The sequence below is a fragment of the Notamacropus eugenii genome, chromosome 2, assembly GCF_028372415.1.
Source record: "Notamacropus eugenii isolate mMacEug1 chromosome 2, mMacEug1.pri_v2, whole genome shotgun sequence".
NCBI lineage: Eukaryota > Metazoa > Chordata > Mammalia > Diprotodontia > Macropodidae > Notamacropus > Notamacropus eugenii.
Window position 1 is genome coordinate 157,281,551 of NC_092873.1, and position 27,145 is coordinate 157,308,695.

Sequence of the window (27,145 nt, forward strand, 5' to 3'; positions counted from 1 at the left end):
TTTCCTGTAGGGCAAAATAGATTTCTATACCCCATTGTCTGTACATCTTATTTCCAAGTTTCATGCAAAAACAATTTTTAACATTCATTTTGGAAACTTTGAGTTCCTTATTCTCTCCCTCTCTCCCCACCCACCCTCATTGAGATAGCAAGCAATTCAATATAGGTCATACATGTATAGCCGTGGAAAATACTTCCATAAGTTATGTCATGAAAGACTTACCACATTTCCCTCTGTCTTGTCCTGCCCTCCATTTATTCCATTTTCTCCCTTGACTTGTTCCTTCACAATAGTGTTTGTTTCTGATTATCCCTTTCCTTAATTTACTGTCCCTTCTACTATCTTCTCTTTCCTAATCCCCTTCCCCCCTACCTTCCTGCAGGGTAAAATAGATTTCCATACCAAATCGAGTGTGCATTATTCCTTCCTTAGGTCAAATACTATGAGAGTAAGGCTCACTTATTCCCCTTCATCTCCTCCCTCTTCCCCTTCATCATAAAAGCTCTTTCTCACCTCATTTATGTGAGATGATTTGCAACATTTTACCTCTCCCTTTCTCTTACTTCTAATACGTTCCACTCAAGAGTAAATTTTATTTTTCAGATATTTTCCCTTCATATTTAGCTCACCTTGTGCCCTCTGCCTGTGTGTGTGTGTGTATGTACATATATATGTATACACACATATATACATACATACACCCATATACATATACTTATCTACATGTATACATACACATATATAATATACACATACATACCCACACACATACACACACACACTCATATATATATATATATACATATATATATACTACTCTAACTATATCTATATCTATATCTATCTATCTTTCTATCTATCTATCTATCTATCTATCTATCTATCTATCTATCTATCTATCTATCTATCTATCTATACTACTCTAATACTGAAAAAGGTCTCATGAGTCACAAATAAAATCTTTCCATGTAGGAATGTAAACAGTTCAACTTAATGAGTTCCTTATGACTTATCTTTCCTGTTTAACTTTTCATGTTTCTCTTGATTCTTATACTTGAAAGTCAAATTTTCTATTCATCTCTGGTTTTTTCAACAAGAATGTTTGGAAATCCTCTATTTCATTGAAATTCCATTTTTCCTTTGAAGTATTGTACTTGCGGAGTAGGTGATTCTTCATTTTGATCCTACCTCCTTTGACCTCTGGAATATCATATTCCAAGTCCTTGGATCCCTTAGTGTAGATGGTGTTAAATCCTGTATTTCAACAATACTTGAATTGTTTCTTTCTAGCTGCTTGTAATGTTTTTCCTTGACTGGGAACTCTAGAATTTGTCTAAAATATTTTTAGGAGTTTTCCTTTTGGGGTCTCTTTCAGAAGGAGATGGGTGAATTCTTTCAATTTCTATTTTACTTTCTGGTTCTAGAATATCAGGGCAGTTTTCTTTGATAATTTCTTGGAAGATGATATCTAGGCTCTTTTTTTTTTGTCATGGTTTTCAAGTGGACTAATAATTTTAAAATTACCTCCCCTGAATCTATTTTCCAGATCAGTTGTTTTTCCAATGAGATATTTTGCATTGTCTTCTATTTTTTCCTTCTTTTGGTTTTGTTTTATAATTTCTTGATTTCTCATAAAGCTTCCATCTGCTCCATACTAATTTTTAAAGAACTATTTTCTTTGAGGAGCTTTTGAACCTCCTTTTCCATTTGGTCAATTCTGCCTTTTAAGGCATTCTTCTGTTTGTTGACTTTTTCGGACCTCTTTTGCCATTTGGGTTAGTCTATTTTTAAAGGTATTTTTTCTTCAGCATTTTTGGGGTATCCTTTAGCAAGCTGTTGACTCATTTTTCATGATTTTCTTGCATTGCTCTCATTTCTTTTCCCAACTTTTCCTCCACTTGACTTACTTGATTTTCAAAGTCTTTTTGAGCTCTTCCATGGCCTGAAACCATTTCATTTTTTTTTTTTTTGGTGACTTTGGATGTAGGAGCATTGACTTTGCTATCTTCCTTCAGATGTATGCTTTGGTCTTCCTCTGGTTGTATGCTATGATCTTCCTCATCTGAAAGGATGGAAGAAAATACCTTTTCACCAAGAAAGTACCCTTTGATAGTCTTATTTTTTCCCCTTTTTGGGCATTTTCCCAGCCAGTTACTTGACTTTTGAGTCCTTTGGCATGTGGAAGGTTTACTACCCCAGGCTTCAGAGGTTTTATGTAGCTATTCCCCAAGATATCTCTAGGGAGTTGTAAGTTCTCAGTTCCTCCAAAGTGGCATAGTCAAGGGAGAGGTGTTTACTCCTCTCCTGGCCTGCACTGTGGTTTATGAGCAGCCACAACCCTCTTTTCTGCCTTGGAACTGCAAGTAAGATTCCCTCTTTACATCCTATACTAGCTCTGCCATGCTAGTGCTCCTCCTCATCCTGTGCTGCTACTCAAGACTGATCAGCTGCTCAAATACCCAGATCATTTGCTCAATTTCCCTACCTGATATAGGCTGAGAGCTCCAGAAGTGACTGTTGTTGTGACTGCCCTGGGGCTGGTTCTAGGGCTGGGGCTGGACCACAGTTGCCTCATACCCAGGTGAAAAAGCTTTCCCACTGACCTTTGAAGCTGTCTTTGCTGTTTGTGGGTTGAGAAATCTGGAAACCACAGCAGCTGCCTGTAATTAAGTGTCCTGAAGCCTGTTCCAGTTCCATCTGTGTCCCTGCTGCCCAAGCTAGGCTATGCTCTGTTCTGAGACCAGTGTGATAGACCCTTCTTGTCAGCCTTCCAGGTTGTCATGGGTTGGAAATCTGTTTCACTCTATCATTTTGTGGCTTCTAGTGCTCTAGAATTTGTTTAGAGTCATTTATACAGGTGTTTTAAGGACTTTGGGGGGAGAGTTTGAGCAGGTATGTGCTTCTACTCTACCATCTTGACTCCCCCCCAAACTCTCCAACATTTTTCCATATTAGTCACCTTGTAAAAGAAAATAGAGACCAAAAAACATAATAAAAATAAAGTTGTTGTTGTTTTTTTTTAATATGCTTCAATCTGCATTTAGACTCCATCAATTCTTTCTCTGGAGAGGGATAGCATTTTTCTCTCATAAATCCTTTGGAATTATCTTGGATCTTTGTGTTGCAAAGAATAGTTAAGTCATCCACAGTTGATTTCCATACAATATTTCTGTTACTGTGTACAGTGATCTCCTCATTCTACTCATTTCACTTTGCATCAGTTTGTGGAAGTCTTTCTAGGTTTTTCTGAAAGCATCCAGGTCATTGTTTCTTGTGTTATCATTTGTTCTCGTTTTATAGCTGAGGAAACTGAGGCAGGCAGCTATTAAGTGACTTGCTCAGGGTCACACAGCTAGTAAGTGTCTGAGGCAGGATTTGAACCCAGGTCTGCTTGACTCTAGGTTCAATGCTCTTTCTACTGTATCATCTAGTTACTTCTACATTTAATTTTCTTAGTCATATATCATAACAGCTTAAAAAGCTTAACCTAATATAATTTACAACAATAAATGGGTGTTTTAGCTATGTGCCTATTGAAAATCTATGTGACACTGTAGAAAGAATTAGGAGATCTAATCAGGAGAGAGACTAGGGTTTATATTATACCTCCAAAATTTTTTAGCTGTCACTTTGGGCAAATAAGGAATTCTCTGAACCTCAGTTTCTTCATCTGCAAAATGGGAATAAGAATATCTATAGTACCTAACATAGGCGTTATGAGAGAATATGATGAATGTATAAAAAACTCTAGAACCTGAAAGTGCTATAAAATGTCTGCTAATATTACTTGCAGGGGACTAAGTCAGGGTCCCATGATGAAGTAGGAACCAGACTCATTGGTCACTGAGGTACCTTGATCCTATGAATATTTTTTACAGAGATGGACCTAAGAGAATATGAAATCATTATGTTGTCTTAAAGAATGTGATGATTGTTGACTTTGATCCATCACTACCCCAACCCTTTGGTGATCTCTGCCAGAACTATTGAGACTTCCCTAGGAGCACACACAGGGAAGGGGTTCATAAAGATACATGATGAAAGTCATCCAGGAATAGCAGATGTCTGAAGTCATCCTGCTGTGCCATTTGGAACTCTCTTCTTTCTAAGAGAATGCTGACTCTCACCCTAACTCTTTGAATTCACATTTTGTGTTTTCTATCTCTTCCATTCTTTATTATTATTGAGCCAAAACATGCTTCTATTTTGTATCAGACAATGAAGAGATATCATTTATTCAAAAACAAGACAAAAAAGTGTGACAGTCCAGCCTGTAGCACTAGCCTGGATGCTCAGCATTTGACTCCTGTTCTTTATAGCCTACAGGAAGTTTCAGAGTACTACAGATGCTGTTACTTTCAGCTGCTTTAAGTTTCTCAGTGTTACAATGCTGTGCTAAGGAATGGAGAAAACTGAAAAAAATATGGTCCTTTCTTCATGTAGCTTACAATCTAGAAGAAAATAAGGAAGAAAGGTAACTGAAAGATTCATGGACTTAACACCCTCTAACTGTACTACTCTTCTGGGTAAGTTATTAGAAACCAGGGATAAATAGAATATCCAAGAGGACTAGTACTTCTAGTGTGAAGACTTGCCAAGCTCTTTTCAGGACTGCTCATCCACCTTTGGTGTCCATCTGATTCACCCAACTCTCACCTATGCCTCCAGGAAGTAACTGTAGCATGCTCAGTGGCTCAGTAAATCATCTCAGTAGATGGATTAAATCAGGATAAGGGTAATCAACAGACCTCAAACTTGGTGAGTTTAGGGGGGTGTCTACCCCGAGCATGTATAGACTTGCCCTAGTGGAATGGGCAAATGAGAACAATTTGTTCCAATGACCATGAGGGTGACTGAAGCAAGTGTTGTAGAGCAATTAGAGCTTGATCAGACATCAAAGATGCCCGTCATCCCCTACAGCCCAGGCTTTGTCAATCATTTTGACTTTTGTCTTGGCACTGGACTTTGATGACTCTGGAAAACAGAGTGAACTAATTCACACACAAGTGAATACATCACTAGTAATGTCACTGGGCCTCTTTGAAAATGAAAGACAAACAACATTAGAAACTATCACTAACTCACTATGGGACCTGGAACAACTCTTTTATATACCCTGAATTACAGTTTATTTATCTGAAAAATTAGTAGCTTGGACTAGAATGTCTAAGACCATAATAAAACTCTGTCATTCTGTTTTCCTTAAACAACAATCTAAAATACATTGTGTCAAAGAAAGGATGAAAGTACCAAGTCATAAAAAAAAAATCACAATATTTTTATTTTGATGATTACCACTTCTTTTCTCTATATCTGTTTCTAGCCTGGTATCCACATACCTGAATGCTATAGAATGTCCATGTGCCTCTGCTCAAACTATCCCCTCTGGAAGAAGAAGAGAACAGGGAGGCCAACATGTCTAAGCTTCCTGTTAGAAGAATGCTCTGATGAAGCATACACCAAGCATAGCTAACTACCATTTGAGCTCCTCTCTGTATCCAGGTGTCCCTGGCTTTTATGACCCTTTCCTGTCCTGATCCTTCTTCCTAGTTATCTGTTCCTGTCTGAACCTGCTGGAATAACTGCTCCTCATGATCACATGGGGCTTGGCCACCAACCCTTGCCTTGTGGGATATCAGTTTGTCCTGAGACATGACAGAATAGACAGAGGCCAATAAGAATAGCACATATGTCAGCAACTGTCAGATTCCAAAACTGGTGTAGTTCATGGATTCTGAATTCTAGTGCATGTTTCCTTCAGTGTGACCAAAAGAAACCTTTTACTGGGGCTTCCTTATCAAAAATTCACTTGAAAGTTTCCCTTTTCCTCTTAAACATGTATAAATGTGATTCCTTTGAGAGTATTTAAGCAATATAAGACAAAAAACTGATCATTTACACATGGATAATTGTCAGAAAAATGACAAATTAATCATATCTGTTCCTTAAAGTAACTAGGTAATTCAGTGGGTAGAATGCTGGACCTGGAGAAAAGGGAGTCTTGAATTAATATCTGGCCTCCAACTCTTACTAGCTGTGTGATACTGGGCAAGTAACTTAACCTCTGTCTGCCTCAATTTTCCTATCTGTAAAATAGGAATAATACTAGAACTAACCTCCCAGGGTTGTTCTAAGGATGAAATGAGATAATATTTGTAATGTACTTTGCAAACCTTAAAGAGTTATAAAGACTAGTTTTTATTATTAAATTTTATTATTATTAATTTTATTTTTTTATTTTTATTATTAAAGCAACCCATATAATGACTCCTGTAAGGACAATAATTTATTAAGTTACTTTGAGTTAGTATATGTGCTTTATTATAGCAAAAACAAGATTTTTCTCAGAACAACCTATCATTCAGACTTTTAATTATGTTTGACTTTGAACCAAATGAGTGATTTTTAAAAAGCTACACTTTTTTTCTTTAAATATAGAGAATCCAAGATATAAATGCAGTCCATCTTTTGGCCTCAAAACAAAAAAAAAAAACAAGCTTAAAGTCATAGACCCATAGGATCACCAACACATATTTAGAACTAAAAGGTTCCTCAGAGTCCATTTGGAAGCAATCAAATCTGTGTGTTAGGCTTTCTTTTTAAAAATAGAAAGCTTCCCATGGGTTAAGAAAAGTCTTCATAGTCTCCTATGAGTAGTGATAACTTCATCTATGAGAAGACTCTATTAGAGTCATAAAAATGAGCCATATCATTAGACAAGAGGGAATTTCACAGTCAAACTAGGGACGGGAATACTAATCATAAATCAGATATTAAGTTCTTTAGGTCTATTGATCTATAATTTATGAAATACTAGCTAATATTTGCATTCTTTGGACCTTAAGTTCTATATTGAGTTTTAGGGGAGAGCACATTTTTGGAGAGTCTTTAAAACTGAACTATACAGTCACGTAAATCAGAACAAGACTTTGTTCACAAGATAGTTATCTTAGCAGTACACATCCCACTACAAGGGAATCGGACAGCTCCCTGGGGAAGGAGACAGGGATTATATATGACTTAATAGAGCCACCCACATTGTCTCTGAGTGCTTTTGTAAAGAGAAAACTACTTTCCTGGTCAATATCCTCATAGCCAGGTCATTTTCTGAAAAGAAAGGAATGAAAGAAAATTCAATTCAAAATGGAGAATAAAATATGTTTCACATTACCTTTGCCTTAAAAAAAAAAACCCTCAATATAAGATGTGTTTAAAAACCTTAAATTCTTTAAGGCATCTTTTAATATTTTAGTTAACTGAGAGACTTATTACCTGATTTATTAGGTTCTGTGATATTGGATCCAGGTCAGTACAGGAAATACTCAAATGTAGCAGGGCTCTGAAGAAAAAAAAAAGGTCAGACCATCCATATATCTTCCTGTATTATTAAAAAAAATTGCTTCCTTAAATGTAACTAGAATATTATTATGGTAAAGACATTTTTTTGCATTCTGGTATCCTTTCTGGGGGTACCATTGGTGCTTTTGGTTGCCATTGTCCACTCTAGGTGACCCTAAATGGGTTCACTTCATTTGTTTCTCTGGAAATCTAAAGTCTACTTAAATTTTTTTTCAAAAGAAAAGGCATGGAGCATCTCTAACAATACAGGAGGGAAAGAGTAACCACATTGCGCAATTAGATTTCCTGATTCTGAGAACATGTGCAGACAGAATGGTATCAGACTGTTGGAATCAAAGTCTTTTCAGGAAGAAATGGCGGCTTCCATTTTTTTTACATGACTCTTGGTATAATGTGATATTTATCAAGAGCTTACGTTAAAATATACAAGCTGCCATTGTACTCTTGATCACAATTATATTGCACAATGGATGTTGCCAAGTCAATTTATGTTTGCTAAAGCATTTCTGTTCTATTTCATGCATCGCATCTTCTTGCCTACTCAGCTCCATTTTCATAAATCTTTTTAAAAAGCATTTTAATTTAGAAATTATGCCTAGACCTTTATATATTTTTCTATTAAAATCTTGCTTATATATTACTTAAGAGATGTGGCCAACTTTCATTTGAGTCTTGGGAAAAGATTACACTTTGGAGGATATGGATGAGAAAGAGAGATGTTAAGCTACTGAGCAGTTTGGAGCTCAGACATTCAGCTGGTCGGGTGTTTGAATTGTAGATGGGTGAACCTGGCTGTGTTCTGGGTCTGCTGAACGTCTTGAACTGTTTTCCTAATGTTTTGGGTTTGGCAGACCCAAAGTGTGTTTTGCTAAGCACTTTTCCCTTCATTTTAAGCCCATGTGTATTATAAAGGAAATTTAATCCGTATGTTTTTGATTCCTTTACACTTAACTCATCAAAATGTTGTTTTGTAAGAGCTATTTGATGTCCAAGAAGCCTTTGAGTCTTTTTTTAAATAAATTTTTTAAACTTCCCCCTCTCCCTCCCCTTAGGAACAGGAAGTTGTCTTTTGAAGAAAGTAAACTAACTAAAAAAAAAAAAAACCTAAGGATGAATATTTCATAGAAGACTCCCCAACCTGTGCTAGATAGAGAAATGGAACATAAATTAAAGAACTTTTGACATTATTCAAAATTTGTTAAGTGCCCATACTGTGTCAGATACTGTACAGATCTCATTCTTTGCCCTCAAGAGACTTTACCTTGTAATACACAGCAAATGGAAGAGAAAACAGAAAAATTTAATGAGATGCCACATCTCACCAAGTCCCTTTCTATTTCTCCAATTCTAATATCATCATTCATTATACCCTTAGCAGGATACCCTACTTGAAGTACTGAAGTAAGTGTAGCTCTGTGCCACCATCTGATACCCAATTCCTGACTGGTCTGGGGGAAATTTGATCAAATACACTGACCGAATTACTGGGCTAACTAAAACTTTATTTTTTTAAAATTAGGAATGGGGATGTCGAAAGCAGCTGTGGTCATGAAGGACCAAACTTTCTCTGCCTGTCTACTCCAAACATCTCTTTGTGAGGATATTTGAGATTAAAAATCCCTCAGCCCTTCTTAGGATCACAGATTTAGAAATTGAAGGGACCTAAGAGATCATCTTAAGGTTCAGATAAGGGAAATTCTTTTCCCCAGTGTTACACAGGCAACAAGTGTTAGAGATAGGATTTGAACCCAGTTGCTCCCATTCCAAATTTAGAAATTCTTCTTCTTGACAATGGCTACCATTTGGCATCTACTGCAAGGCATTTCCTTGTCTTTTCTCAATAAGACTCAAAGAGAGGATTTTATTCATGGGGAACCAAGTTTTCCACCTTAAGTTACTCAGAATATAGCTGCAGCATAAAGTAACTAAAGAGATCATGGGACATTTCAAAGTTAAAATTGTGTTTTACTATATCATGAAAAAAATGTCAAACTCATCATAGCAAAAGCCCACAGAGCTTACTAAAAGTCCAGGTCACTTGGGAATGTAAATTCTGGTCAGCAATTTTGATACAAATTTCATTTTGAAAAATTCAAGGACAATAGGCTAGGCATCTTGGATAAGCATGCATTAAACTAAGTGATCAACATCTTTATAAAAGTAATGTTATTTTAAAATAATAAGTTTTCTAATTTAGGGAGGACATGCTGCCTACTTAAAACATCATATTTATTTATTGCAAATAATTTATTGTTGTTCAGTTGATTTTCAGTCATGACCCCATTTTGGGTTTTCTTGACAAAGATACTGGAGTGATTTGCTCTTTGCTTCTCTAATTCATTTTTACAGATGAGGAAACAAAGGCAACCAGGATTAAATGACTTGTAAAGGGTCACACAACTAGTAAATGTCTGAAGCTAGTTTTGAACTCAGGAAGATGAGTCTTCCTGACTCTGGGTCTGACGCTCTATCCACTGTACCACATAGCTGCCCTGATTACAAATAATTATCTATTTCATAATTTTATATTTGAAAATTTTCAATTTGGAAGCAACTGAATTTGAGAGCATACTATCCCACAGAATCTCCACCAGAGACCTATTACTGTGAAAATTTACCTGCCATTTCAAAGAGCTAGTCTAACTTTTTTTTCTTCCTCAAGTCTCAAAAGAATCCCAGTATTGGGATGTCCTGGTCTAGAAATGTTTCCTTTTTTTTTAATCCATATGATCATATGTTATATAGAAAGAGCATTAGATTTAGGAGAATTGGGATGGAATCCTGACTTAGATACTTTCTATCTGTGTGACCTTGAACAAATCATTCAATTTCTCTGAGTCTCAGTTTTCCAATCTGTTATGATATTAGACTGGATTATCTTTCTAGTTCTAAATCCTGTGATTTCTTATATTTACCATCATTATCATCATCATCAGCAAATAAGCAAATAAAACAACAAATAAATTATAGCCAGAACAAAGGACTAAATTTAGAAGATAATCAAAACAGGAAAAAATGTTTTGACTTGTTTTGAAGTGTGTTATTGAGGCATTTTGGACTGGATTTGTGAATTGGTACAGTGAACTCAACGGGGCAAAATTTCTTCTACCAAAACAATTCAGTACCTATTCTATAATTTATCTTCTTAGATAATTATGTGTATTTGGGGGAAGAGAGGCAGTGAGTGGGTAAATGACTTCCCCAAAGTCATAATGTGGTATGGCTCAGGTGTAGAACTTGAACCCGGGTCTTATCAGTGCTGAGACCAGTTCTCTCATCACTAACCCATGGTTCTGCTTTTATTGAAGTTTGAAGAATTAAATTAAATTCAACCACAGATATTTATTAAGATGCTTCTATGCAAGTTTTAATAAGTGTATAACATTTTTAAAAGAAGATACTAAGTGCTGAAAGAGTTATAAAATTTAGGCAAGTCAAGGTTCTTGACTTCAAAAGCTTATAATCTAGTAGAGAGGTATGACACAGGCACAAATAAACACATGACAAAAAAATACTTGACAGAAGATTCTCAAATGAATCTGTGACCTCATCAGTTTTGATGTTGCTTCCAATTCAATGCATGCTTGAGTCCATAGGGAACTCAATGGACTTTCCAACCTTGCTTTTTCTTGAAACCATGAGAATACCAATGGTATGCTCAAGATTTCTCCATGTTATCTCTTGCTCTCTCCATAGGAGCAATCTATTTCCTTTTTTTTCATTACTACATTTTCATAATGGAGACCTTTACTGTAATTCCTCAATGGTTCTTCTTTGTTATGTTGTAGCTAGTTCTCACCCATCACATATTGCTTTCTTGTGACAGGCACTTGTAATTCTTTGCCAACTGTAGCATTCTAAGACTCACAGTCATGTAATAGCAATATTCATTTTAAAAAAGATGGTCCCTTAGGTGCAAACTGCTATGTGTATAAAAGCACAAAATGTCAGCAAAAAAAATTTTCAACCTTATCTTTGTTATATTTTCTCTTTAACACATTACATCAGCTAGAAGCCCCTGATTTCACATAATTTCACTGGCTCTGGCACAGAATCCTTTTGGTTTTTATAGTTTTCCCTAAGGACCAGGAGGATTGAGGAAAACATGAAGCTTTTCTTAGAAGAAGAAAAAAATTCATGAATAACATGTACGTAAAAGGCTTCTCCTGCTCATAAAATGCTAGACAATTTTTCAGGCTTGCAAATATTGTAACTTCGAAAAGACAACTGGACCCAATGGGAAGTTTTCAGAAGAGGATATCAAAGCTATCAATGGTCACTTGAAAAAATGCTCTAAGTCACTACTGATTAGAAGAATACAAATTAAAACAACTATGAGATACCACTGCTCACTTATTGGATTGGCTAACATGACAGAAGAGGAAAATAAAAAATGCTGTAGGGAATGTGAAAAAATTGGGACATTAGTGCATTGTTGGTGGTGTTGTGAACTACTCCAACCGTTGCAGAGAAAAATTTGAAACTACACCCAAAGTACTATAAAACTGTATACCTTTAGACTCAGTAATACCACCACCAAAACTGTATCCCAAATCAATCAAAGAAAAGGGAAAAGGACCTATATGTATAAAAATATTTATAGGAACTCTTTTTGATGGCTTCAAAGAACTGGAAATTGAGGAGGATTCCCATCCATTGGGGAATGGCTAAATGAGTTGTAGTATATGATTATGATAGAATGCTATTATACTATAAGAAATAACAAGCAGAGTAGTTTCAGAAAAATCTGGGAAGACATATGTGAACTGATACAGAGTGAAGTGAGCAGAATCAGAGGGACATTATACACAGTGGCAGCAATATTGTGAGGATGATCAACCATGAAAGACTTAGCTAGTCAGATCAAGATAATGATCCAAAGGATTCATGATGAAAAATGCTGTCCACTTTCAGAGAGAGGACTGATAAACTCTGCAGATTGAAGCATACTTTTAAAAACTTTTTTATTTTAATTGTTTTATTTTGTTTGTGTTTTCTTTTTCAACATGGCAAATATGGATATGTTTGCATGAATTTACATGTATAATCAATATCAAATTGGGGAGTGGGGCAGAAGGGAGGAAGAGAACTCAAAAATGGTAAAAATGATTATTTTTTTTACATGTATTTGGGAAATATTTAAAGTCAATGGGCCTGTAATGGATTTTTTTGTACCTGAAAAATCTGCCATTCTTTGCTATATTTACCAGTGGAACACATGATCTCTCTCCTTTTCCACAAATTGCTAGAAGCTAAGGTAATATAGAACGCTTTCTGGAACAGGCACATTTCGACATTCCATGAATTTCAGCTGTAAAGGGGGAAATGAAGTTGGAATTAGGAACCATAGAGAAGAAGAACATGAATATTTACCTTTAAGATAACTGGATTGTCAACATTGATTCTTGTGCAATTTTTCTTTCCTTATCTTCAGCTCCAAAATAGGAATGTTGTGATCTTCAAAATTTGATTTCCTTGGTTAGTCCTTCCAATCTTCCTTATTCTGTGCTTCTGCTGCAAAAGATAAAAAAAAAAGAAATTAAGAACTCCCAAACTATGTAAGCCTCTAACTTGGATTGCCATGAATACCATTGTCTAGGATTCATCTACAAAACTTTCTTCTTCCTGTTTCATGTTCTTCTCTTTTTTATGAGTCTACATTTCCTATTAATTTTTAAAAAAATAATGACAACTTAGCCAATAATACCATCTAATGACCAAGCTTAACTTGACAATCTTTGTAGGCTCGATAAGATGAATGTTTAGACATATCCTCTGAGAATAAAGGACAAACAATGATAATGACATCTTGCCAGTTCTAGCTTGTAGTCAGACAGAGAACAGTATAATCCTTATTTTATGTCACTGGATATTTCAAGCCATCTGTGGTCTCTTTCGGTCATTTGATAACTTAAGGAGATTGTTGTTTCCTCAGATATGGGTCAGATCCTACAGAAGAGAAAATTATACCATGAGTCAGGGAAATAAGTTCATTGAAGAGGTCCACGCTTCTTCAGGTCATTAGAATATCCATGAGGTAGGTGGTGATACTAGTAAGACATGCGTATTATTTTTTCTTTGGAGGAATTAAAATTAATTTTCCTGGTTCTAAGTGGGTAAAAACCATTGTTTCTTTTTAATTTTTCATTGAAGGGAAGTGAGAGGGAGAGAAAATAAATGCTTGTTAAATGAAAAAAAATTAATTTAAAAAGAAAAGATGCAATTCTGGAGAAATGAGCTCTGTTCCTCCCACATTTTTGATTTTGTGTGTGTATGTGTGTGTGTGTGTGTGTGTGTGTGTGTGTGTGTGTGTGTGTGTGTGTAAGAGAGAGACAAAGAAAGGGGGAGGAAGAGGAGAAGTGAGGGAAGAGAGGGGAGGGAGACAGAGAGACAGAAACAGAAAGAGATAGCAAGAGAGACAGAGATAGAGAGAGAGGGAGAGAGAGAGAGAGAGAGAGAGAGAGAGAGAGAGAGAGAGAGAGAGAGAGAGAGAGAGAGAGAGAGAGAGAGAGAGAGAGAACATGAATAGTTTAGGATTAAAGGGAGAGAGTCAGAGTATTAGTAGAAGGCTCCTGGGGAGGGAGATATGACAGGTATTCTCTTTTCTTTTTTCTCAGTCCAGACTTCATCATTAGAAGCTAGTGAATGTATTATTAGATTGAGAGGCAACATGGTCTGGTAGGTAGAGAACGGGCTTCAGATCCAGGAAGACCTGACTCTGATACCTATTGTTTGGCTCTGGGCAAGTCCTTTAACCTCTCAGTACAAGCACTCAAAGTTGTAATGCTTATTAAGTAGAAGACAGTCTTTATTTCATCACACACTAAAAAAGGGGAAAATAAAAGACTTCAGTAAATAATAATTTATACAGTCTTCTGTCCTGTCTGATGAATCCTGCCTCCTGTGAAAAGACTCATAATACTGAGACTAACATTTTGTGAGACATAACACTCGGACTTATAACCTTGCTATTTGGACTTTTCTTAAGAAAAAAACTTGGGACTGGGAGAGACAACCTCTTGCCATTACAGTGAATCCTACTTTCACCCCTGGGTAGTTTATATATTTCTAGCTTTACTCCCAAAACTTTTAGAAGTAAAACAGAATTGGAGTTCCTAGAGAGAAATGAGTCCCTTTCTGTATGACTGGCATTGGCTGAATAACTCACAATAATGGTAGAGGACAAAGCACAGGTCTTTTGTTTTCTCAGATTGTGGCTTAGTCCTTTGTTGACACTTCTACTTCAGGACTATGTACATGGTCCTCTTCTCCTCAAGAGTCTGACCTTGCCCAAGAATTCCCTCATCTTTCTTTAGACCTTTAAAACTCTCTAGTAACTTGATATGGTTCAGGATATCCTTCCTTTAATCAGGAAGCTAGTTTAGAAATATCTAACATTTGGCTGATAATTGTTTTTAGTACTGTCTTCCATTGCGCTAAGGAGTTGTGCTACTTCCTTGCTGTAGCTGGGTCTAGGAAACTGAGGCCCAAGAACTCTAGTTTGGGCTTAATGGGTGAGAATTCATGACACTGCGATTTCTGTCCTCCCCAAGCAACCATTACTGGCAACCAGAGGACAGGCAGTACTCATATACAGGCTTTTAGACTCTCAGGACCCTGGACTCTGTTGTTTTCTGTATCTCTCCAGAAAGGGGAAAGGTCTGTATCTGTAATGATGCTCACTCACTTTTATAAGCCTGACACAAGAAGTGGCTCTAATGTATGATAATCTTAGCCAACCAATTCACACTCCAGTCATCCCTAATCACTGAGGTTCAATCACTCCTGCTCTGCCAGTTATGAGATCAGACAGCTCCACTGAGGTTGTCCATATCCTACATGAGAAGAAACTATTGAAGTCCCAAACAAGGGCCAATCTCCCTGTAACCTCATCAAGTTAATTAAGGGATCCTGCTCCCCAAGCAACCCCCAATGCTGAAAACAATGAAAAATACAGGAAAAAAAATCAAACCATAGTTATTCAGGAATGATTACAAATTTCTCCAACTGCAAAAATAATTTCCTCTTATTCCTTCCTCTCCTCCCTGCCAAGTTAAAATTCATCAAGCTTTTAAATGCTTCTTTCCATACTTTTCCCTTTACTTTACTAGTAAATTGGGAGATTTTGGAGGAAAGGGGTTTAGAAAATTAGGATTCAATAAAATGGTGCATTCTCAATCCCATTCAGTAAATCTGGGTTTTCATGATTTGGGAAAATCTGTCTCCTTTTAGAAGGGGATTTTTTTTCTGTATGTATTTCAAGGAATTTTCTGACTACCATATAATAAATCCAAAAGGGGTTGGTAACATCTGGAATATTGGCTAAATTTTGGCTGTGCCTAGAGGTCAGGTGACTGGACTATTCCAAGAGTGAAAATAAATAATAAGAAAATGAAATTTCTAGTAGTACGCAGAATTTCTGCCTCTAAACAGTTTAGTTTTAGAGCTCCAAGGAGAACCTGGGAGTTACCAAAATAGCAAAAAACACCTAATAATGTGGTTTCTTATATTCTTTGCCTGGTTTTCAGAGGAAATAGCTCACCTTTTCCTCCTTTCTTTCCATTTTTTTAATGCTAAATTTATCTCTTCCTGTTGGTGCTGAAACCACTAGCTAAGGCAGAGTTGGTGATTGAAATGAGTACCTTTGCTACTGAAAAAGATGGAGAAGGTTTTGTTAAATATGAACATCATGAGGCATTTATAACAATGCAAATGTGGGGGAAATAAAATCAAAAATCAAATAATGTCCTTCACATGTACACATACACACATACACAAACACAGAAATATACACACACACACATATATAAAACAGGGGCAGTTTGTATGGGACTTAATTATTCTATAGAGGAAGTAAAACAGATTGCCATTCCAAATAAGCAAATCCAGAAATGATGCAGCCTGGGAGAGGGATCAAAACTTTGGGCTGGCTGAGGGATAGTAGAAAGATGTGGAGCGTAAGAGCCAGGTTCTAAGCGGGGGTACCTTGGGTAAGTCACTTCTCTCTGGGCCTCAATTTCTTGATCTTAAAATAAAGGTGTTACACTAGATAACTCAATAAAACCTATGCCAGTGTTTCCTTACAGTGTGTTAGACAACTAGCATTTATGAAATCCCTACTATGTGCCAGATAGTGTGCTAAGTATTGAGGAGACAAAGAAAGACAAAGACAACAACAGAGTTTAATATACAACTTTAAAAAATGGATAGAATAAGATATTGATTGAGTAGAGAATGCTTACATGGGAGTAAATTGTTTCCAATGCCTGGAATAAATTTCTTTCAAAGGTTAGCTTGTGTACCACCTTCTACACGAAGCATTTCCAAATGCTTTCACCTGCTGTTGCCTTCCTCTGACCCCCAAATATTTTGTATTTATTTTAAAAAATGTTTGTATGTGTCCTTATTTTCTCCCTGACAAAATATAAGCCTTTGTATTCTGAGTGCCTAGCTCATAGTGGGTTTTTTGTAATAGCTTGCTGATTAAGTGAAGGCATGTAGGTTCATAATGTAGCATTCCAAAGGAACCAGACTTGCTAGAGAGGTCAACTACTTCAACACTCTCATTTTACAGAAATGGAAAGTTAAGTGCCTTACTCAAGGTCACACAGCTAAGCAAATGGCAGAGCTAGGATTCAAAGTCATGTCCTTTCACTCTGAATGTGGCATAATTTCCAGTGAACCTCGAGGTCTCTCTGACTTTTTCTTCAGTTCCTGCCCTGTTCTGGGCTTGAATTTGGTACCTTAATGTTTCTACCTGGACTCTAGTCTTGAGAACGCATTTGGATTGGTGGTCAAGAGGGAAGGAGATGAGAAGGTCTCCTAGAAGTACATTGGGAAAAGGGTATGTGGTCACTGCCTTTGCTTAATTTGCTTAGGGGACAAATGTCTGAGAAACATTTGGACAGAAGCTATATGTGGAAGGGAAAGACCAATCAACCAAAGCATCTCAGAAAGGAGGGTGAGAAATCCAGTTGGAGAGAGCAGAATTCATATGGCTTGAAGACAGGAAGGTAGCTGCAGACCATCCCTGGGCAGATAGTTCCTTATCTTTGCTCTCTTTTGACCATTAAGGCCATGAAATGTTACATGGTCCTAATACTGAAAAATGAAGAGCTAGTTGATACCCAGGAGGTGGGAGGGAGGAACAGCACATTCCTGAGAGCAGAAGGTTAGCAGTTATAACACATCAGAGAGTAGTTATATTATAAATTTCCCCCAGAGGAGGAAAATGTTAGCTAGCTTTCAGATATACTACCTGACAAGATACTGAAGCTCACTGGGCTCTCTTGACCCATGCTACTTGACAGTGTAAGGAAGAATTATCTTTACAAGTCACATCCCAAGTAGCTCCAAAAGGTATCCAACTTTTGGCTGGGAAGGAGAAGTAAGAGGGGGACACAGGTTACAGATATCTCAAGATTTCCAGTTAGGGAAAGGGGTCCTCAAAGGCAAACAGATGCCTGGTAGAAATCAGCATCTGGTTTCACAAGTGGTATTGCCAAAAAAAAAATTGTTTCCTGCATAATGCAATGCTAGGGAATTATAGGAAGAAATTTTATCACATAAGGAGTTGTTCCTCTGACAAAAAAGAATAAAGAAGATCTTTGAGAGGAGATTGACTAATCTGTCAGGGAGGTTTTAAAACTTGGGGGTGGGAAGTGAGTAAGTCCAAAGGTTATCTCAGGGACTAAGCATGTGCTGGGCCTGGAAAACAGAATCAATTTCCTGAAAAGGAACTTATGAGAGGATGGAAAAGACTGAGGAAAGTCAACAAATCAAAAACCCAACAAAAAGGGTGGGAAGGGGGTGGAGAAAGAAAGGAAAGAAAGGAAGAGACAGACTAGGGTCATACTATGGGCTTCCAAATGGTGATGAAAATATTCTTAAGGTCTTCACTGGGGAGCTAAACTTGCTGGTGACAGGAAACTTCCCTTGCAGGCATATCTTCTGTAAAACCAGCCCTTTAGGTCATGCATGTATGTCCCCAACATGTATAAGGCATTGCATAAGTTGTATCAGTAGACTGCCAACTCCTTCAGGTCAGGGTTTCTGTGTCTGTTTGTTTCTTTCTCTCTGCCTCTGTGTTTTTATCTTTGTCTTTCCTTCTCTGTCTTTGTCGTTGTGTCTCTAACTCTGACTCTCTTTTCTCTCTCTGTTTTTCCTCTGTTTCTGCCTCTCTCTCCCTCTCTCTGATCAGTGGCCATGTGCCGTAGTGGATAGAGTGCTGTGTCTGGAGTTAGAAAGCCCCGAGTTTATATCCAGCCTCAAACACTTATTAACTGTGTGAGCCTGGGCAAGTCACTTCACTGCTCTTTGCCTCAGTTTCCTCAATTGTAAAATGGGAATTAATGATAATACTACCTCCCAGTGTTGTTGTGAGAATCAAATGAGAGAATATTGATAAAGCACTTAGCCCAGTATCTGAGATATAATAGGTACTATATTAATGCTTGTTTCCTCTTCTCTCCTCTCCTTCCCTCCCCTCCCTTCCCTTCTCTTTCTCTTTCTTCCTCTCCCTTCTCCTCACTTTCTCCTCCAGAGCCATCTAGGTTCAGTGGCCAGATATTGATCAGGAAGTCTAGAGATAGCCCAAATGAGTTCAGGGAGACTCATTATCAGAAGTAACTTACTAAGCATGTGCTACATGAATGCTTTCCCAATTCCTTTTAATTCTAGTGCCTTTCCCCCATGAATTTACTTCCATTGATTCTATAGATAACCTATTGGTGTGTATATTGCTTCCCCATTTGATTGTAAGCTCCTTGAGGACAGGAACTCTTTTGTATCCCCAGTGCTTAGCACCAGGCCTGGCATATAGTAGGCACTTAATAAGTATTTATTTTAATTGAATTGAATTGAACTTAGGCCTTGAATAAATTTAAATGTTTATTTTAATGGAATTGAACTTAGGCCTAGAAGAGGTTTTGTTCTACACTGCTGGAGAGAGCCCCAGGCTGTTGGAATCTAGTGTTTTTGTCTATCAATATATGATAATGAGGGATTGGCACATGATCTTGATGTCTTCTCTTGGTTCTGGTAAATATGACCATAACTGGAATATTTCCTTATATTTTCTGAGCTAACAGTATCATGTCTGCTTTTTTTCAGATTCCATAATGTCTAATATTTGGAACCCCAAAGCTCTACTCTAGAGCCAGCACACATAGTAGTTAGAGTGGTCTTAGTGAGAGAAAGACCTTGGTTCAAATCCTGCCTCAGACAGCAGGTCTATTCACTTTTCTCAACTTCAGTTTCCACATCTGTAAGATGGAGATAATTAATACGAGTGCCTCCCTCACAGGATCGTTGAGAGGATCAAATAAGAGAAGTGTTTTGAAAACACAAAGTGCTGCATGAATGTTAGCTATGTCTCTCATCTTGTTCTTCTCATATTTTTTCCCTCAAGTGTTTCAGATGGAAATTATTATTGGACATATGACTATCCATTTATTATTCTCTTATATTCATTGTTCTATGGACCATTGCACAGATGGATAAAAAACAAACACATAAAACCAAAATCATTTTTTTCCATTGAATAAAAGTAATAAGGATGTAGGTTCATCTCCTGTAATTCTACAGAAAACACCCATCTCTGGTAGCAGACAGGACACAAGGAATAATATGCATTTTGTGCAGTTCCACATGATTTTGGTCTCATCTCCTGAGTGTCCATAAAACTTTTTGTTCCAAAGGACTTGAAGATGATGAGTTATTTGTCTGTGGTATTTGCTGAAGCATGTCTCTTTTATAAGGGATAATTCATACTACTGTGCCTACTATATGCCAGGCCTGGTGCTAAGCACTGGGGATACAAAAGAGGCAAAAGATAGACAGTTCCTGTCCTCAAGGAGCTTACAATCAAATGGGGAAGACAATATACACACCAATAGGCTATCTATAGAATCAATGGAAGTAAATTCATGGGGGAAAGGCACTAGAATTAAAAGGAATTGGGAAAGCATTCATGTAGCACATGCTTAGTAAGTTACTTCTGATAATGAGTCTCCCTGAACTCATTTGGGCTATCTCTAGACTTCCTGATCAATATCTGGCCACTGAACCTAGATGGCTCTGGAGGAGAAAGTGAGGAGAAGGGAGAGGAAGAGAGAGAAAGAGAAGGGAAGGGAGGGAAGGGAAGGAGAGGAGAGGAAACAAGCATTAAGGTGGAATTCATATAAGGTGGAATAGTTAGACAAATAACTGTGGTGTGAAAAAACAAGACATCTGTAAAACTTGAGGGAAGGAGAGAGAGAGAGAGAGAGAGAGAGAGAGAGAGAGAGAGAGAGAGAGAGAGAGAGAGAGAGAGAGAGAGAGAGAGTCAGAGAAAGGAAAGAGGGGAGAGAGAGACAGAGACAGTGACAGAGACAGAGAGAGAGACAGAGTCAGAGAATAGAGAAGAAGGGAAGGAGAGAGTAGGGATAGAGGGAGGGAGAGAGTAAGGAAAAGGAGGAGGGGAACAGACAGAGAGATGGAGACAAACACACACACACACACAATGAAATGAGCTTTTAAGAAGGTTTTGAAGAAAATATGGAAGATTACACTTTCAAATCATCAATTAAAAAGAAAATAAAAATAATTATCAAACCCTGCCTCCCCCTCCCTGCCTTAGCCTGAAATCCCTCAGCACACATATACCTTCCTAGCAAAATAAACACCCCAGCAAGCTTCGTGATTTGTAACTGGTTTTCCAAGTTGACCCTTTCTTTTACCTCTTATTCAGCTATAATGGTTTTTTTCCCCACTTTTTCTTCGTCAAGCAGACTTTGTGGATCCCAGAAGGGCCCTTCTGCTCTGCAGTGAGTGCTCTGTTACCACTTTCCAGGTCTTCCAAACTTATTACTAGCTTGAATACACCACAAGATGATTAGTATGACCCATTTCTGGCAGCATAATGGCTGACTCAGCAGTAATGGCTTTCTGGATCTAGAGCCCCCTCTGCTAAGCTTTTACTCCCCTCTTCCAATCTCCCTCCCTTTTCCTTGCTGCCTTCTTGAAAACATGTTGAAATGCTTAAACATGCAAGGGGACAAAAGAGAGCACAAAGTAAACAAAGCACCACCAGCAGAAACTCCCCAAGCCCCAAGTTACTAAAGACATTTATTTCAGTTTTCTTTCTTCATATGGCTGGTTGGAGTCCTTATGCTCTGTAAATAACCGAGTGTACTCCCTGGCACAGAACTTGGAAAAAAAGATCGGGGAGTTGTCCATTATTGCTGCCTGACAGAAGACCTTTGACTCTCTTTGCAACTCTCAGGATGTAAGGAACATTCTGGTACCACGTTTGCTGCTCCTGGCATTGGGGCTGGTGTTTGGTAGGCACCAATCGGATTTGGCAGTGGCAGCAGCAGCAGTTCCGTCCTGAAGTCATGCTTAAATGAGACTATTCGTAAACAAGAGGCTCAATTACTTGTTTAAAGCTAATGTCTTAATGGGTGAAGCCATGGTACTTGAAAGGAGATGTAAGAGTTTTTATCCTAATATTTATATTCATTCTTTTGCTGAAATATTGAGAACATGAAAAGGGAAAAGGCACCAGGAGGAAATGGAAACACCACCGAGGGTGAAAAGCTAGTAAGTAAACATTTTCTCAAAAGCAGTCTGGAGGAAAGAGAGGAACCAAATCACATTAGGGAATTCCCTGCTTTCTTCTTTGAGAAATTTTTCCATCTTTTTTTCTTTTAAACCATTACAAGATCGGGAAGTTTTGACTTGCTGCAGATTTCCATTATTTTAGCAACTACAAACATTTCTTTTCCTAGGGCAACATCAGCCTCTTTCCACATATTCCCTGCCTCTTTATTGACTAGAGTCAACATTTATACAGCACTGTAAGGTCTGCAAAGAACTTTACAGATAACCTCACAACTATGGAAGATGCCTGTTATTTTTATCCACATTTGACAGGTGAGGAAACTGAGGCAGACAAGCTAAGTGACTTGCTCAGGGTCACACACCTAATTATTGTCAGAAGTCATATTTGCAATGGGTCTTCCTGACTTGAAACATACCCAGTGATCTATCCATTGTGCCACCTACCTTCCTTGTTAGATTGCATTACCAAAGAGGCATTATGAAATTAATACATTCTCTAGATGGTATATGGGGTGTTCAGGGAGGACTACCATCTCTGGTGTAAGGGCTTGTTGGGCCCTTTTCTTTTTTTATAAGTTAATTAATTCATTTTTAGTTTTCAACATTTACTTCCATAAGTTTTAAATTTTCTCCACCTCCCTCCCCTCACTCCTCCCCAAGACAGTGTGCTATCTGATATAGGCTGTACACACACATTCTTATAAAACATACTTTCACATTAGTCATGTTGTATAGAAGAATTAGAACAAATGGGAAGAACCGTGACAAAGAAAAAACAAAACAAAACAAAAAAAAGAGCAAACAATATGCTTCGATCTGCATTCAGATTCCACATTTCTTCCTCTGGATGTGGATAGCATTTTCCATTATGAGTCTTACAGAGTTGTTTTAGGTCCTTGCATTTGCCAAACCCTTTACAGGGCTGGTCATCCACCTTTGCTGTCCATCTTTCACCCAATTGTCACTTGTGGCTCCAATAATCTGTAGCATGCGTAGCATGCTGTAAAATCATCTTGGCAGATGGGCTAACCCAAGTTGAGGGTAACCAGTAGACCTCAAACATGTTAGTGAGTTAGGGAGATGCCTACCCCAAGCATGTGAAGACTTCCCCTGGAGGAATGAGCAGAAGAGAACAATGACCCAATGGCCACGAAGGTGGCTGAAGCAGGTGCTATGGAAATCTTAGAGCTTGGTCAAACAGAGAAGGCACCAAGGTCATCCACCACATCCTGGGCCATTGTCAGTCATTTTGACTTTTTTCTTGCCATTGGACTTTGATGACTCTGGAAGACAGAGACTGATGAGTTTGTGCAGCTCTACCTTACTTAAATTCAATTAATGCTCATGTCAAGACATCATCCTGTGATGACTTTGGTCCTCTTTGAAAAGGAGGAACAGCAGCACATAATCTAGACATGTACAAGGTAAAAAATAATAATGTGACAAAATTGGTGGAGGCTGAGTGTATACTGGGTAGTTATTCTAGGTGATACTAAAGGTGCTGTGTTATTAATGAGTAACTGGGTGCACCCCACATCCACCGTGGCTCCTAATTTCTGTAAATCTGTAGAAAAGCAGGTTGCCAAATAATTAACTATGGAGGCAGAAAGGAATGATAAATTCCTTCAATCTAGATCAGTAATATGATCTAGGGGTAACATGATATGAAATATAGATCAGGATTACTACAATATGGAAATACCTATGACTTATCAGGCATTCACCCTAAATCCAGGAAATTTCCTGCTTTCCATTGACTGGCCACCACATCATAAGACTCAGACAAATGGCTTTCATTGTAGCTAGATGATTTATTAGATGTGGTAAGTTGCATAGAAAGTGTCTACCACTCTTACCTTGTGGAGCTCCAATTGTCTCCCAAACTGAAATCTCCTTCTGCTAAGCCGTCCCTCCCCTTTCCCAGGGTTGAGGATGTATTACTGAATGAATTGCTTCTCTGGGACCTTCAAGGGAAGTGTAGCATGGAGATAAATTTCTATTTTTGCTCTGTTCACCAGGCTTCTTCATGATTAAAGAGTTGTCCCAGCACTCTGGAACTTGCCTTAATGGCAACACCCCCTTCACTGTCTGGGCCAGCATCTGGCATTTCCACCTCAGGTCTAAAAATCCCAATTATTACAGATAGAAGCTGGCACCATGGTGCCAGAAACACAGGAAGTCTAATTCCCAAAGGTCCCAAAGGCTGCTGACTGTGTGGTGGGCAGGAAGCATTTGTCTATTTTCTATAGCTCACCTTATCCTTCAGAACTGAAGTTGAATAGTTGCTAGGGCTGTGGCCCCACACAAAATCTCATGGTCTTAATACCCCAAAGTCAGTTGCTGTTAACACACCTGGTGATAGCCAAGGTTTTCCACTCTCCTGCATTATGAGGAAGAAATTTCAGCCTGAATTTTATGAGCAAAAAGAAGCAACGATTCAATCTGGTATGCCTAGAGTCCTCATGATTCTCATTCTCTTTTGTGACTTCTCCATTGTCTTCTTGAATGCTCCTATTCTTTGGGAGCTTAAAAATATTGAAACAGAGTTCTGATGACAGAAGGGACAGCTGTCTATCATTACCCAAGTCACTATATCTAGGTTATCATTATTTTCCTCTGGGTTCTGGGGGAAAAGCTTAGATCACCTTCTGCCTACCAATTCCCTGCACTCTAGATACACCTGGTTAGCCTCAAGCTGGGTCATTAACTTCAGGTGTAGCATCTAAGTTGTAAAACTTCAAGAAAAGGGAAAGGGATACTTTTGGCTCAGAGCTATCCTTGTTGCCAATATCTTTCACATCACATACTGTATCAGTGACAATTTCCTCTACCTTATTTGTAAAGCCAGCCTTCAATAGAGCTTGGATTGAGTAAGAAAAAAAGATACACTGTTTTCAGTTCTGATGCTAACTTGCTATCTGACCTTGAACAAGTCATTCACTTCAATTCTTGGAAACTCAATTTCCCCATGTGTAAAAGGAGAAGATTGGCCTAGATGCTCACTAACGTTTCATTGAACTCTATAAACCATCAAGATATCTGGTATTTTTGTCTTGTTTTCTCTTTGCAAGGAGAACCTTACCTCATACCTATTTTAAAATAGCAATAATAACAGTTTCTGGATGTCTTTTTATGTACTTTATGAGTTCACCTCATTCAATAAAATTTTTTGAGTCGCCATATACCCATGATACCGAGCTCAGCGTGAAACAGACATCTTTAAGGCTTTAGAAATGTATTACCCCTATCCTTAAGGACTTTATAATTTAAAATAGCACCTGATTTTTTATTTTCCAGATTTTTAATCCTAAAAGTTTGAGCTATTTGTGTTTCTTCCTAGAAACTTGGCCTGCTTTCCACTTTGGGAGACATTTCTCTTTCCATTTGAGGTCATTATGTATCTTTGGGTCTGATTAATTTGGTTGCTTGGGAGCCTGCCTGTCCTTTAGTGCATTTATAATTGGTCTACTACAACATACACAAGAGAAAATGCACGTCTTATGAAAGAGGAAAATAATGAATATTCCATACTTCTACTTCCTGAGAAGATTTATAATTTTAAAGTAGACAGAAGACTGAGCCCTTTGGAATATTACCCCTTGGAATAGAAAACTAATACACAAGTGTACTTTGCTTTAGAGAATGCCTGCATTCCTTAAAAATTGCCCCGTAAAGTAAATTTCTGCATTTCAAGTCCTATTACACCATTGCTTTTAATTAGTGAATTGGAGAAATGTTTTTCTGGAAAAATATTTTGGCATTAAGGCATGATATAAAACCATACTTAAAAATCATAAATTTAGGATTATGTATTAATCCCCTCAAAATAAATCACAAAATATGAATACAAAATGGTCAGGGTTATTTTTACGTCTGGGGCAATCTTTCCATAAAGGTCGGAAAAAAAAGTATCAATGACCGTTTACTGAACAAAGCAAGCTGCACGGAAAAGCCATTTAGCATCTATAAAACTCCTGTCCCTGCATTCTAGAGCAGGATTCAAATGCAAGCTCTTTTTGGTTCTTCAGTCTATGTAACCTAGCACAATGGGAAATTGCTGGCTTTTCTAAATAATAATAACTAACACTATTCACATTTCTATGGCATTCGAAGGCTTTACAAAGCGAATTTCTTGTGAACAGTTTGACGTGAATGAAAAGAAGCAGAAAATATTGCAGTAGTAAAGATTTTTAAAATGAGGCAGTAAATAAAAGAATAGGAAAGAAAACACATTTACTCATGTATGGTGTGGAGAACCTAAAGATTTGGTAAATGAGTTTTTGTGTATTACATATTCAATCTATATCTTCTTTTAAAATTGTGTGCTAATGAATTTCTCTAAAGAGGGCAATGGAATAGAACGTGGTAAGGACTGCAGATGTGAGTAGTGGGAAGGAGGAAGACTGTAAATGATATTTTACAATTATTACATGATTGAGAAAGACAGTCAGCCAGCCACAAAACAGAAATGAGGAACAACCAGTGGACAGCCTGGGTATTCCTTTGACGTTCTTTGGATTTCAAGAGAATTTGAGGAAAACACCTAGAAATGTGACCTAATATGAGGAAGGAAGGAAATAAGTATTTATAAAGCACCTACTATGTATAAGGTGAAACAGCTAGGTGGAACTGTGGCCTGGAATCAGGAAGAATCATCTTCCTATGTTCAAATCCCCAGCTGCAGACACTTACTATTTGTGTGATGCTGACTTATGATGACTTAACAATAGTATGTATGAAGTACTATGCTAAGCACTTTGCAAATATTACCTCATTTAAGCCTCACAACCATCTCGGGACATAAAAACTGTTGTTGATGTTCAGTCATTTTAGTTATGTACAACACTTCATGACTCTATTTGGGGTTTTCTTGACAGAGATAATGGAGTGGTTTGCCATTCTCTTCTCCAGCTTATTTTACAGATGAGAAAGCTGAGACACACAGGGCTAAGTGATTTGCCCAGGATCACACAGCTAGTAAGTGTTTGAGGCCAGATTTGAACTCAGAAGTTGAGTCTTTCTGATTCCAGCACTGTATTCATTATGCCACCTAGCTGTCTATATATGCTTTTATTATTTTCATTTTATAGATGTGGAAACTGAGGCAGACAGAAGTAAAGTAACTTGACCAAGGTCACACAGCTAATCACTATCAGGCTGGATTTGAACTCAGTTCTCCATCACT

At 37.7% G+C, this 27,145-nt stretch overlaps 1 long non-coding RNA gene across 2 annotated transcripts; it reads right to left on the reverse strand.

Moving 5' to 3' along the window:
• Window positions 1-4,272: 4,272 nt before the first annotated feature.
• Window positions 4,273-26,641, reverse strand: LOC140523734 (uncharacterized). Of its 2 annotated transcripts, XR_011973455.1 has the most exons (5): window positions 26,561-26,641; window positions 12,733-12,873; window positions 7,273-7,339; window positions 5,340-5,428; window positions 4,273-4,451 (listed from the first exon to the last, which is right to left on the reverse strand). It is a non-coding gene; the product is annotated as an uncharacterized lncRNA (long non-coding RNA). The 2 variants fall into 2 exon arrangements; XR_011973454.1 differs by lacking the exon at window positions 5,340-5,428.
• Window positions 26,642-27,145: the final 504 nt, after the last annotated feature.